This window comes from Camelus dromedarius, chromosome 2 (assembly GCF_036321535.1).
Source record: "Camelus dromedarius isolate mCamDro1 chromosome 2, mCamDro1.pat, whole genome shotgun sequence".
Taxonomy (NCBI): domain Eukaryota; kingdom Metazoa; phylum Chordata; class Mammalia; order Artiodactyla; family Camelidae; genus Camelus; species Camelus dromedarius.
In genome coordinates, this window is record NC_087437.1 from 82170613 (window position 1) to 82184127 (window position 13515).

The following is a 13515-nucleotide window of genomic DNA, read 5'->3' on the forward strand; positions in this document are numbered from 1 at the left end:
TATTTACTTATTTTTATTTGTTTGTGGGGATTTTTTGGTTTCTCTGGCGGGGGCAAGTAATTAAGTTTATTTATTTATTTTAATGGAGGTACTGGGGATTGAACCCAGGACCTTATGCATGCTAAGCATGTGCTCTACCACTGAGCTATATCCTCCCCCCTAGACCAGGCTTTGAATCTTTGATTTGCCATTTACTTTTGCTGGAAATTTGGAAACTTGATTTATCTCTGAGTTTTCATGTAAGAAAAATGGGCTAAGTAACTACTCCACTGGATGTAGTAATAAATAAATAAAATTATGTATACAAAAATAAGCATAACAGTTCCTCAGTAAGTGTTGTCTCTTTTCTTATAATCCAAGAACACCATCTAAGCTCCACATCCAAATTCAAACTACTTTCTAAATTCACTGAAAGTTCTTCCCTTCTGGCTCCCTCTATGTACCCCTTTCCTCCTTCGTCCAGTCTCTACACCATAGTCAGAGAAATCTTAAAAACAAAAATAAAAATAAATGAATCAAGTTTTCTTAAAAAAAAAAAAAAAAACACCTCTCTAAATTGTTCTTTTAATGTCAGGTAGTGGTTCAACCCAAAAAGGGACCTAAGGGCACCTGAGCCATGCATGGTGTGGTAGGTGCAAACCTTGGCCCCACACATAGGAGCAGCCAAGGGCCTGGAAGAAGTATGCTACTTACTCTCTTTCCGCTCCGCATTCCTCTTTCCTACTGGGCTTAAACTCAAGTCCATATAAGAGAAAGAGTTTTCAATCAGTGGAACCAGGGCCTTGGAGGGTAGATTTGCTTGTACTGTATTATAAAATATATTTAATAAAAAATCAGCCCAGGCCTCCCAGCAGCAGCCCAAGTGTCAGCATGACCGATAGATGTAGGTGTTGGACAGAGAAGGCGGGGAGAAGGCGGTTGCTGGGGACTGGTGTCAGTTCACGATAGAGCAGTGAAAGATTTTCCCTGTCCTGTGAACACCTACATAGACATTATAGTTCCCTCCTCTCAGCCCTGCTCTGTTGCAAGGAAGTGGCTGAGAGTGAGTGACAGCTGGGCTCAAAGTGTCGGGGGAGACCAATCATGGGGTCTAATGCAGTGAAGTCAGTCATTCATTTAGGACCTACTTTCATACAGGGGCGAGGAATACCCAGCAACTTCTGTCTTACCATTTCAAAGGGGACATTCTAATCTACACGATTACCCGTAAGGTGTCTCAGCTCAAAACAGCCCTTAGTTTCTGCTACGGTTTGAAATATAGCAAACCTATAATCCAGCTCTTCTTGTTAAGTCCAAGCTCTAGCTTTCGGCAAGACTGTTGCAGAAGATTTCGAACCGAGAGGCAGAAACATCTGTGGTGCGGAAGGCAGCTACTGAAGGAATTCCAGGAGCATAAGACTGAGCTTGCAGAGCTGTGTGCTATCAGTTTAATTTTCTATGGATAACTTCTTTCTTCAGAGCTAACTTCCTCTTTAGGACCTTAGAGATTTGGCCGGCAGGGTCTTCCTTCTATAAACTCCGGTTAGGATCTTGGCTCTGCTGCTTCTGGTGAAAGTCCTTCAGGATACCCAACATATCTACAAAGCTGCTGGCCTGGGACAGAGATGAAGACATCCTATTCAGATGAGCAGCGCGTAGCTCTGTGTTCTGGTTTGCAACATCAGGGCTGGCAGAACAAAGCAGAGGGAGGAACCTCTTCCTGGGTCTCCTGGGTGATGTCACTAATGACGAGAGATGTCTTAGAGCAGAATGAGGATCCAAAAAAAGGTAAGGAAAAAGAGGCATTTGAACTTCCTGGAAATAAGAAATCTGGCGTTAGTGAATCCGGAACTGCACGGCTGCCACTATTTTCTCAACGTAGCTGCGCGCGCAGCTGCCTCAGCGTATCCTACGTATCCTGCGTCTCCCCTGCGTAGTCTGCGTCTCCCCTGCGGAGCGGCTTAGGGCTGGCGGCCAGTTTCCTCAGGCCGGGGGCCCTCTTCTGGGACCCATGCAGGTTGGGCATTGAGGCCTCGCGCTGCACTCCAGTTAAGGGGCTGGCTTCCAGGTGCCTCAGCGGGCGAGTCCGCTTCCGACCTGGTCCTAGGACATAAGGCTCCTCTTCATCTGCAGCGACCCGGGCAACGTCGGCCAGAGCTGGGACGAGGCACAGTTCTCAGACACAGGTCACAGGCAGGTCTCAAAGGACGCCTGCGGACACAGCTTCAGCCGCAAGTTGGTACCGGTTCTTCTCACCACCCTTGGAGCAGCCCCCTGCGGCTTATTTTGCCCGATTGGGATGGTCGCACGGGCTTCTATGCCCCCTATTTCAACCGGTGCCTGCTCTTGAAGGACGAGGCAGCCGCAGGGTAGCTCCAGGGGCTCGGGGAAGCAGGAGGCGTGACTCCTTCGTATCAGGCCACCTTCAGGGACACCAGACGTCTCTTCTTCAGACTCCAGCCCGGCCGGACTCACTCCCCTCACCGCCCCTCCTACCCGAGCTGGCCGCCCAGCCTCAGCTGCCCTGACTTACGCTCCAGATTTTCTTGTTTACAACTCTTCAGTGGTTCCAGTTGCCTTAAAAATGAATCTACTCTTGCTCCAGTCTCCACGCAGCAGATGGGGGTGAACTTTGGAAAGGTAAGTCAGATCATGCCATTCACCTGCTTAACACCTCAGCTATTGCACCCAGTAGCTCCCCATAGCACTTGGAACCGACCTAAACTTCTTTTCTGGCTTCCATGCCTCATATGATTCTTACTTTGCCTACCTCCTGGTTTTGCCCCCCTCCCCCTTGGCTTTTATTCCCCAGCCACACTGGCCTTCTCCTTAGGGAAAACCTCGTGCTGCTCCCCACTTTCAGGCCTTTGTGGTTCCTGTGCCTGGAATGCTTTTTCTCCAGGACCCTGAATGGCTGGGCCCTTCACCATTTAAATCTCAATTTACGTAGCACTTCCACAGAGAGGTAGGTCTTTCCTAACCATCTAATCTGAAGCCACTCATATTCATGTATCTCTAATCTAATTCTCTTTCATCGCACAGTAGCATTTATATATTCCCTACTTCCTCATACATTTCATTCATTCATACTCGGCCTCAGCACCTAACCCTTCCTCTCTCCCCACTCCTCCTTGAGAGCAGGGAACTTGTTTTGTTCATTGTAACATCTGCTGCAAGGCATATGGTAGGTGTTCCATAAATATTTGCTGGATGCCTTGCACATACTTTTTGTACTTTTGATTCACAGAATTTAACAGTGCAAAAGAGACAGCATTTGACACCATTAAAAAAAAACCCCTCAGACATTGTAAATTTTATGGGCATTTTTAAAAGCTTTGATGGTTCTAATTAAAATACATTGTTTCCATTTTGAGGGAAAAAACACAGCAAACAAAATCACAACAATGTAAAATTTTTTCTGGAGTGTGATGAGAGCTCCCATGTCAAATCAGGTACTTTTAAAACTGTACCACCACTCAACAGGCTCCTTGCTCTGAACTGAAGAATGTACACCTCCCACCGATATTTTTATTGCTGTTGAACATGTGATTTATTTACTGGATAAGGAACACATTTAGTGAAAGACTCCCCTTTCAGCACTGACTGTGTTGAAAACAGGGTTTCATTTTTTGTGGCTAGTTTAATATAAACCTCTGGAATGAGGAGATATCTTAATTGCGCCACTGAGTGGATGAGAGTTAAAGCTGTTTCTCTTGGTGTCATTGACTCTGGAATTGCAGGAACCTTAGTGGTTGGATCTCAATGGCCAGCTATGATCACAGGATTCTACAGTAGTGAGATCTATTTCTCTAAAATTCATGAGAAAAATCTAAATTGCTATTTATAGATGGGCCACATGATTTCAGAAATGATAATAACATTCAGACACTTGGGCACACGTTTTGACATGTGTTTCCACATAGCCTATCCCCACCAGTTTTGAATTTCCCCCACAGAGCAGGCAGGCCACATTCTTATGGTTCTTGAAGGGAAAGAAGTACACGTTTATTAAACATGTACTCCTTTGGGCCAGTCTACTTGCTAACTGTATTGTCTGTATAGTCTCATTTAGTCCTTACGACTGTGCAGCAAATGAGTCAAGGCCGTGAGAAGACTGCCGCTGTTCTCTCACACAATATTGAGGAAGATCAGTGAAGCAGGAATCAGCAAAACAAAGGGACTGCCTGTTCTTATCTCACTGACATTTTCCCAGTGTGTAGTTTCAAGTTTCTCAAGGGACACTGTATTTTACTGATTCATGGCAATTGTCTGGAGCATGGAAAATGTTCACTGATTTAAAAGTGTTGTTAAATTTGGCACAAGATTTCATAGGAACTGTACATTTAAGTTGTTTAGAAATGCCAGCACTTTAGAAAAAGACAGTTAGGTGAGGTACCTTGAGGTTCCTGGAAGCTATTCTTACAGTCTCATGGAGTAGTACATCTGATTTGGTTTCATTAGTAATGTTTGGAGAGCTGGAGGAATGGGTGGGAGGGTCATTTCCCTTTCTCCACCCATCTGAAGGAACTCCTTTTTCCTCCAGCTGATTTTTACAAAAATTTAGGGTTGTACCGTCTCAGATAAAACTAGGATTGGGAAATTCCATGCCTACTGAATCAGGGTCAATTCTGAATTAACAACTAAATCCTAATCAATTAGGAGAGAGGGAAAAAAAATCTCCTAAAGTTGTCCTTAGCCACCATTGAAGATCTGGATTGTGGACTGGCCTTCTTTTAAATACATTACAGTCAGGCATTCATTTTCCTTTATTTATAAAACCTACATTACGGTCACACAGTTCAAAAGTATACATGATCTGGTAGAAGAAAGGACTGAAAAGATCTAAAGATCTAAAGTATGTCTGAAATTCCTACTGGTTTGGAATAAGGAAGGAGGAAGTGATACTTATTGAGGATGTCTTACATGGAAGGCTCTGTGCTAAGTATATTTTATATATATATTAGATCATGTATTTTACATATGTATTAAATCCTTACCATGATTCTACAGTAAAGTAATTTTCTTATATTTAAGATCGTTTAATAAAATTAAAAAAAAATTAAAATAACTCATTACACACACACACATTTTGAAGATAGCGTTTATCTTTTTCTCCCCTCTCTCTCCCCAGCACAAAAGCAGCTCATAATTGGTACCTAGAAAATATTTGTTCAATTAAATGAAATGTCACTTCCTGTGCTTTTCCTCAGGGAAGGGTTTTTATCAGTCATTTTGTCCTTTGACGTAACTTTGAAGCTACTGAGGGCTGAACAGGCTTTGGAAATTTTTAACCCAACTAAGAAACTTGGATCGACTTGTCTCTGTCCTCTGGGGTCAGTGAGGAAGTCTGGCATAAAGCAAGGTTGGAGGGAGATTGTGCAAGGGTTGGTAGGAAGGGAAAAATATTAGTTCTGGTGAAAATGACTTTTGTTCCTTCTGGGTTGTAAACATAAAGAAATGAAAAATCCAAGAGACTGTAAACTTGATAGTCTTCTGTGGAGTGTCTGAAATCTGACAGAATATGCTCTGAACTGAGAACACCAGCAAGACTGGGCTTTATACCAGGGAAGGAAGGGTAATAGTGGTGGGAAAGCTCCCAGAGAAATGCAGTCTTACTTTCTGTGCATCTCAGGCCCTGGCTTATTAGATTTTCCAGTTGTTGATTGGACGCTTTTCCATGATGCTCAATTCCTTATGGTCCCTGACACTCATGGCTTTGGTGTGCTGCATAGAGGACCCCGGGATGACTCATTGCCAGCTTTGATCAATCCATGGAGTTGATTGATTGATTGATTGATTGAGCGAGCATCCAGTCATGCCAGGAACCATCACTATCAAACACAATGTGCATGTGCAGTATTGTGCAAAGCAAATTGAACAGACTCCTTTCCTCACCTCCAGGAGCTCACAATAAAAACCAGACAATAGATGTGGTGAACACAATGAGGCAAACAGAGACACAGCTGTATAAACAGAAGTACAACAAATTAGAGAATTTCAGTATGAACTGTGAGTACAAGTGCTGCTTATGTGCTGGAAATGAGGGGAAATTCTGCAAGTTGCAGAAAACTTGCTGGAGTCTGTGTGAGGGTAAGGAGGGAGAGGGTGATGGTAGTGGTGCGTGATGGTAGTGGTGCAATCATCCTGCTTATTTCAGTTAGAAGGGAAACAAGTGTTTCTTTGGAGTTGGGGGAAAGTTGGCTTTTTTTTCTTCACAAGTATTTACTCTGGAGGCACATGTATTGCTACTGAGGTCTAATTTCTTCTAAGAAATTTAGTTGTAACCGTCAAAAGAATTAAAATAAAAAGTATTAAGCAGGGCATAGCCTGCCAGAGATTTCATAAGCCTTCTTTCCACTGGAAATGAGGCTAGAAAGAAAATAAAAACCAGAATGTATTATAACTGTACATTCCACTTACAACCAACTAACATATGCCAATTGATTTTCCAAGGAAATTATTACTTTGGGTGAGTTTTTTTTTTTAATAAAGGGCAACATTTTTGCCATTGTCTAGTATTTGGTGTCTTTGACATCTGAACATTGTCAAGGATTAATCTTGACTTACAGAGTTCAGCTGAAAGCAAATTCCAGGCAGGTTTCTACCTCAACCACCCTAGGCTGATAGGTATCTCTCTTCCCTTAAATATATCCAGATAGAGTATTGAAAAACTGCCCCAGGAATCATTTCCAGGGTTTATAAAACCCTCACTGCGAATAAGATCTTTCCATCTGACTTAAATTCCTTTGGTTGTAATTTAAATTCGTTTCCTCTTCTTTCCTCATTAGTGAGGAGTGTACTACCCCCAATAGCTATTCTGAATACAGCTGTTAAACACACCTCAGGCTTCTTTCTTTCCTGGACACAAAGCACTTCTATTTCAGATGTCATCTATTTATACTTTTCTTTTTTAAAAACTCTGACTTCTGGTCTTTTCTCAAGAGAAGATAATCTTCTAAAATCCCTTAAAATTGTGAATTTCCATAATTGATTTCACAAGGTTCATTCTATAAACATTGACATTTCAAGATATCCCATTTCTCTAGTTCCAATCAAATCTTATTTATTAGATCCTAAAAATCTAAAAGGAAATTGGAATTTATATTTTATACTTTCTTGGAATGGGTGAGATGATAGTCTCAATCTGTTAATAGACTGTTAATCCAGAGGCAGGAATTTACCTCTAGATGTCAAACTGGGGGAAATGTCTTATTTTTCACAACTATAAAGTGAGAAGAAGGACAAAAGAATTTTAAGGCTTTATGTACCTTTAATGTTCAACAATTCCATGTCTAAGTTCTCAGTAGTCCTTTGGCCAGAAAGAGCAGGTATTTTCCCTTAACTACCACTATTCTTATGCACAATGGTCAATGTGTGTCATCCTATCACCGATTTCTCAAACAAGAAACTGTAAATTCTATGAAACTTTTTTTTTAAGGTATAGCTTACATATTTTAATTTAAGTCCCCTTGGGTACCTATTTCTGGTTATATGACACATTCATGACAAAAGGTATGGGTTTTTGTGTATGCTAAATCATTTTTCAGTTTATTAATTGCCTGAATGTTTTCTCAAAGCCACTCATATAATATATGAGTGTTTTCATTAAGTAGCTTTCAATCCACTGGAAAGGACTCTGTAATGCCATCTTCTTTATCCACATGGATATGTTTCCCATCTTTCATGCCCTGAGGTCTTTTTATGATGACACATAGGGTTCTCTTTAAAAGGCAATTCCTTTATTTCAAACACTAAAGTAGCATGGAATTTTTTTAAAATTTACATTATTGAAAGAATTTTCAAAAGTAGGGCATTGAAAAAAGTCCATGGCAGAAATATTTTGGGGGTGGATCTCTTTCTCCAAGTGGTTATATATTGAGTGATCAATTTTCACTTCATTTCCTTTTAAACTTCCACTGAACTTTGAATTAAGCATTCAACGGCACATCAGGGTTAGCCACAGCACCTCCCTCACTTAAGAAACCCAGCGCCTGCTGAAATATTCTCATGGATTTTATAAGCATGGTGGATACTTTCTTCTGCCCTTTCATATTTTCATGCACTAGCCTGGTTTCCCCTTTCCTGACTTGAAAAATGTTCTTTGTCAAACCTCATGACTAATTAAACAAGGACAGTCTGAATTTCATCATACTCCAGATATCCAAATGGGATGAAAGTTGTATAAGCTTGAGCCATGCTGCTGCTTTACCAGCTTGTCACTAATTTATTTTCTCCCTCAAACAACAAATCTACTTGGAGTTTAAGCCATTTCCTTTGCCCACTGTGGGCATCACCAGGCCCCTCTCTCTTCCTTTCAGCCCTGTCCACCTAGGCTGCAGTGAGGCTCTCGTACCACCTGAGCACAAAGCAAGTGCTCTGGACTCAGTGGCTGGCTGACTGGACGGCTTAGCAATCAGCTGGTGTTTCTAGTGGTTCTCGGCATGTTTTTGCCATCTGGCACCATAGAACTCCCATTGCATGTCTGTGAATAACATTTGCACTTTTGGGCCAGTGGGCGTGCCTCCTGGCTTGGTGTGGGAATTGACTGTGAGCAGGGGATGGCGTGCCTATGCTCCCCTCTCTTTAGTGCTACCCCCTAATTCAGAATGGCTCTGAGAGTGCTCTCCGCCATGCCTTCCATCTTTTCTTCCCTTTCTTTTCATCTAGTTCCCCACTCTTCCCCTCCTGCCCCTTGCTTGCCTGTCTTTCTCTTCCCTTATTCCTCTCGTCACACTGAAACAAAGCAGTGAGGGAAAACTGGGGCTAAGAGCATCACCATGGAACTCTTTCCCCCTATTTGTTTTGGTTCTCTGAAATTCCTCACCATCCTTCTAAGGTCTTGACTTAAATAATCTGCCCCTCTCCCCAGTTTTCATTTTGAAAGCAAAGACTGCCTTTTCTTAGCTCATAGTCCAGTACTTAGTTCTGGGTTTTGAACATAGCCTGTTTTTTAATTTTCTTAATACAGTAACCACTAAGGAGCTCATTCTGCAGTGATAAACCAATTCACATATGGCTCAGAGTGATAGAAAAGATTGTTTGAATTTAAGTTTTCTCTAGTAATTATGCCAAATTACGTGACAAATTTATACGAAAGGCTGATTTTTGGTGAATACAATTCCCTTGAAATTTCCTCCTGAAGATCTGCATATCATTATTATCCTTATGTGCTGATACCACCTTGAATTCCAGAAAGAAAAATTCAGGTTAGCTGAGGGACCATCTAGGAAATCCAGAGTAATACAGTATATGTGCATAGTAAAAAACTGGCATTAAGAACATGTTAAATGGAAGGTAAATAGGATTCTGGAACTTTTTGTTCCACATCTTGCCACTTATCTCCTTCCCTGAAAATTCTCCACCTGTCATGTAATATTAGAAAATCATATGATATACTCGTTCTGAGGCTGGGTCAGCCATGTACAAAAAGTTAACTTGCCTTTTTTGCTATAACCTTAGCACAGAGAGATTGGTACATACGGTATTGAGGAGAGAGCCAAGTGAGACGTTCTACAGCAAAGTAACAGATCCCATTGGATCTACTCTTGATAAGAATTGTCTACCCTCAGACTTTTGGTTCAGGAGATTCAAGATAGCTTTGGTCTTGGAGACCACTGCCGCAGAGATGGTCAAAAATAGGCCTGGATCTGAAAACCGTAAGTGGTTATAATTCGAGCAATGTGGGCTCACAGATGTGTAAATAGGCAAATGAACACCAAAGGCAATGTTGCTAAAAGCAAATGTTAGAACTCTTAGAACCTAGTGAGATGGAAGAAGCCACCAGTCATCATTCTAAAGCCATTTAAATGACCCCCTTGCCATTAGGGTCGTTCACATCACTGGTACTGCACTTAGAGCGCTATTGACCTCTGAGGCTCCCTCTTTCCCCCCTCACTTCATCTATGCTAAACTACACACAGTAAAAGGAAGTGCCCACAACCTCTCGCCTGCCAGATTTGCCATATTCAGTGACTTCTAATTTGCAGGTTAACAGATCCTTCATAGCTCAGTCTGAATGTCATTTCATCCAGAAAGACTTGTTTCCTTGAGTTTCCCAAATGCCCTGTCCTGTCTTATCAGAGTGGTCACCCTGTATAAGAATTGCTTGTTGGCTTCTCTGCTTTTCCTGCATGGCCCCCCTCCCTCTGCACCAGACCTGAAGGTTGGGACATTGTCTTGCTCACTATTATATTCTGGGTGCCTGACACATTGTAAGGCTGTGATGAGGAGTTAGTGAAACCATTCATTCATTCAACAGTCATTTATTCCATGCCTATGTGGGCTAGGAACTCCTCTTGGTGTTTGAAGCATATTGGTGAATATACTCACAAATTTTTACAAAATTTATATCTGCTAAAATATATATAAACTATTCAGCACAGTTCGTGACTTATTATAAGAACTTAATAATGATAATACTAGCAATGATAAATAGCTAACATTGAGTGAATGCTTACAGTGGGCTGCATATTTACAGTTTTTTAATGCAGTATCTCATTGTAATCCTTACAATAAATCTCTGAGTTAGTTCTATTATTTTTCCTACTTATAGGTGTGGAAAGTAAGACAGAGAAATATTAAGCAACTTGCCCACACAGTTACCAAGTTATGAACCCAGAATTCAAACCTGGATGGACTTTTGAATCTGGACTCTTAACTTTTTTTTAAAACATTTTTTAAGATTGAAGTATAGTTGATTTATAATGTATTAATTTCTGGTGTACAGCATAGTGATTCAGTTATTTATATATATATATATATATATATTTTTTTTTTTTTTTTCCATTACAGTTTACTACAAACTGTTGAATATAGTTCCCTATGCTATAGGGACCTTGTAGGTAGGACATTGTTATTTGGATTCTTAACTTTTTAATTATGTTTATTTAATACTTCATATTTTGTCATTGTGATCATTTTTGCTATTGTCGTGGTGCACTTAATAAATACATGCTAAAGGAAAAGAAGCTAGGATAAGAAATCTTTTCCTAAGACATGCCCATATCACTTCATGCTTATGTGGAAGCTGAAGCATTCTGGTACAAGTAAGTATGCAGTTGATTTTTTTAAACTAATTTTGGCTCGTAGAGTTTCATCTTTCATCACATGAATTCAATAGAACTTTTCTTACCCCAGAAAAAAAGATTCACTTCTAAGAGCAGACTTACTGCCAGAAATTGATGCTGCAGAAGTGAAGACCTAATTTAAAAACAGCTATCAGCCACCTGGGATGTCTCAAGTGGATTTTCTCTACATTTCAAAGAAAAGATTGTAGGATGGGACTAGAAGCAGCCTACCTGCCATCCTTTCCTGCCCTCCCCAGTTAATTCTAGTTAGTTCAAAACATCAGTCAAACTAACGTTAAGTTTTTGTATTAGCTTTGTGGAGTCTCAGAAGTTAATCGAGAATGGTTAAAGAAACAAGACAATGTTCTCTTTTCCACCCCGCTGCCCAGTCAACTGAGTGTGAACTGAATACCTGCTCTGAGTGCCTCCATCACACCGTTCTGCTCCACTGTGATTTGAAAGCCTAAAGCCGTGATACTTGTCTTCAAGGGGCCATAAATCTAATTGGGAAGATGAAATGTACATAAGAAACAATGGGGAGAACACTATACCAGTAATAAATGTGTTCTCTGCTTGTGGACTAGCCTTGTGGGCTGTGGGAGTTCAGAAGAAAGGAATATTCATGAGGTCAGACAAGTGAGGGAAGATAGAACACTAGGTCTTGCAGAGTGAATAGGAGTTGCATAAATATAAAGGAGAGGGAGATCATTTTGCATAAGGGGAAGATTTGTCAGTGGAATAAACATTTGTGGGATCATAAATAGACTGGTCTTGCTAGAAGAGAAGAAACATTTTGGAGATTGAAGCAATATGTATCCATGTAGTGAAGGGTATCCTTGAATAATACATAGAGCAATAATCAAATATTTAGAGCTAGGTGAGCTTATAGAGAATATTTGTATTGGGCGATTTCATCCACAAAAAATGATCTATCCCAAATTTATCGCTGGTAATACTGGGCAAGCCAAGCTCTCTGAAAGACTGATATTAGTTAAAAAGTATCAGAGATGGTTATCTCTGGAGTAGAAGAGGTTTTAGGTTATAAACCTAATTGGGACTTGGCCCTCTTCTGATGTCAGCTCATCATTAAGTTGCATGACCTTGTGAAAGCCACTTGTTTTAGTTAGGACTCAGTTTTCACATCTGTAAATAATAGTTTGACCATATGATTTCCAATGATACTTTAAGCTGTAAGACTTGTGACTTTATGATTTAAAAAGAAATTTTTTTTATTATTGAAATATAGTCAGTTTACAATGTGTTAATTTCTGGTGTACAGCATAGTGATTCAGTTACACATTTATATGTGTGTGTGTGTGTGTGTGTGTGTGTGTGTGTGTGTGTATACACTTTTTCATTATAGGCTACTACAAGGTACTGAATATAGTTCCCTGTGTTATATGGTAAGACCTTGCTGTTTATCTATTTTATACATAGTAATTTTTGCATCCACATGATCTTTTATGATGGATAAACTAGGGTAGATTTTTCAGACTAAACTCAACTAACAGCCTGAATGTCTCTGAAATGGATTGTTTTAAGAGGTATGTCATGCCTTTGTGTGGCCATGAACAGTCCAGTCACGAGATCAAAGATTTTAAGGCTGAAATAAGCCTTGCCAGGGATAGGCTGAAATGGAAAATAGTGTTCAGTCAGTTCCTTCCCACCTTTATATAAGTGGAGTGATGGTAATGAATAATATATGCTATTTACTGAATGCTTGCTTTGTGCCAAGAACATTACATGATACATGTATCATTTATATAATAGCACTTCATGTAAATAGTATCTTCTGTTTATTATGCAAAACAGAGATTTGATGGCCTTCCCAGAGTTACCTGACTTACCAGTAGCAATACTGAGATTCAGTTCCAGGGCTGTCCACACACAAATCTGTGCATTTTTTACTAGTAATCTTTCCTTGTTCAGTGAAGGATTCAGGGGCATACACTGGCATACATTACTAAAACCCAACATAGGTCCTGGTTCCATATATAGCTGGGAAAAGTTGGAGCGCATAGGAAAGTTGAAAGAATCAGGCCCCTTAGAAATAATTAGGATTTTGAATTCCCTATTATGTTTAGGCCAGAGAGTCAAATACCATGGATGGAATTTAAAAGGGACTGAACAATCTTATGACTAATAATAGCATTTGTAGTCATGAGGATTGAGACAAAAAAGAAGCAAACAATAAGCTTTAAGGTCAAACATTCAGCACCAAGGGGTTAGCAAAACACTTTTTTTCCTAAATTCAAATGTCATGCAAAGAAACGCTGAGCACTGACTGCATTGTGACTTGTGCCATTGAGAGGGCTTCTGGTGGGGGGAGGTGAGTCATCTGGTGTGACAGAAAGGCAACCTACTTACTACATTTTCTGTCTGGGTTTCTATTTTTTCCAGCATTGTTGACAAGATATGCTGATTGAAATGCTTATTATTTAATAAGCTTTCTTCTTGCGGCACATTTTAG

General features: G+C 40.3%; 1 protein-coding gene and 1 pseudogene across 3 annotated transcripts in view; both read right to left on the bottom strand.

The window, feature by feature from the left end:
- COL8A1 (collagen type VIII alpha 1 chain) overlaps positions 1 to 13515 on the bottom strand; it is a 146216-nt gene that overhangs the window by 58494 nt on the left and 74207 nt on the right. The gene's annotated exons all lie outside the window — the stretch shown is intronic.
- The window catches only part of LOC135318773 (mitochondrial fission regulator 1-like), an 86867-nt pseudogene continuing 74772 nt past the window's right edge, over positions 1421 to 13515 (bottom strand).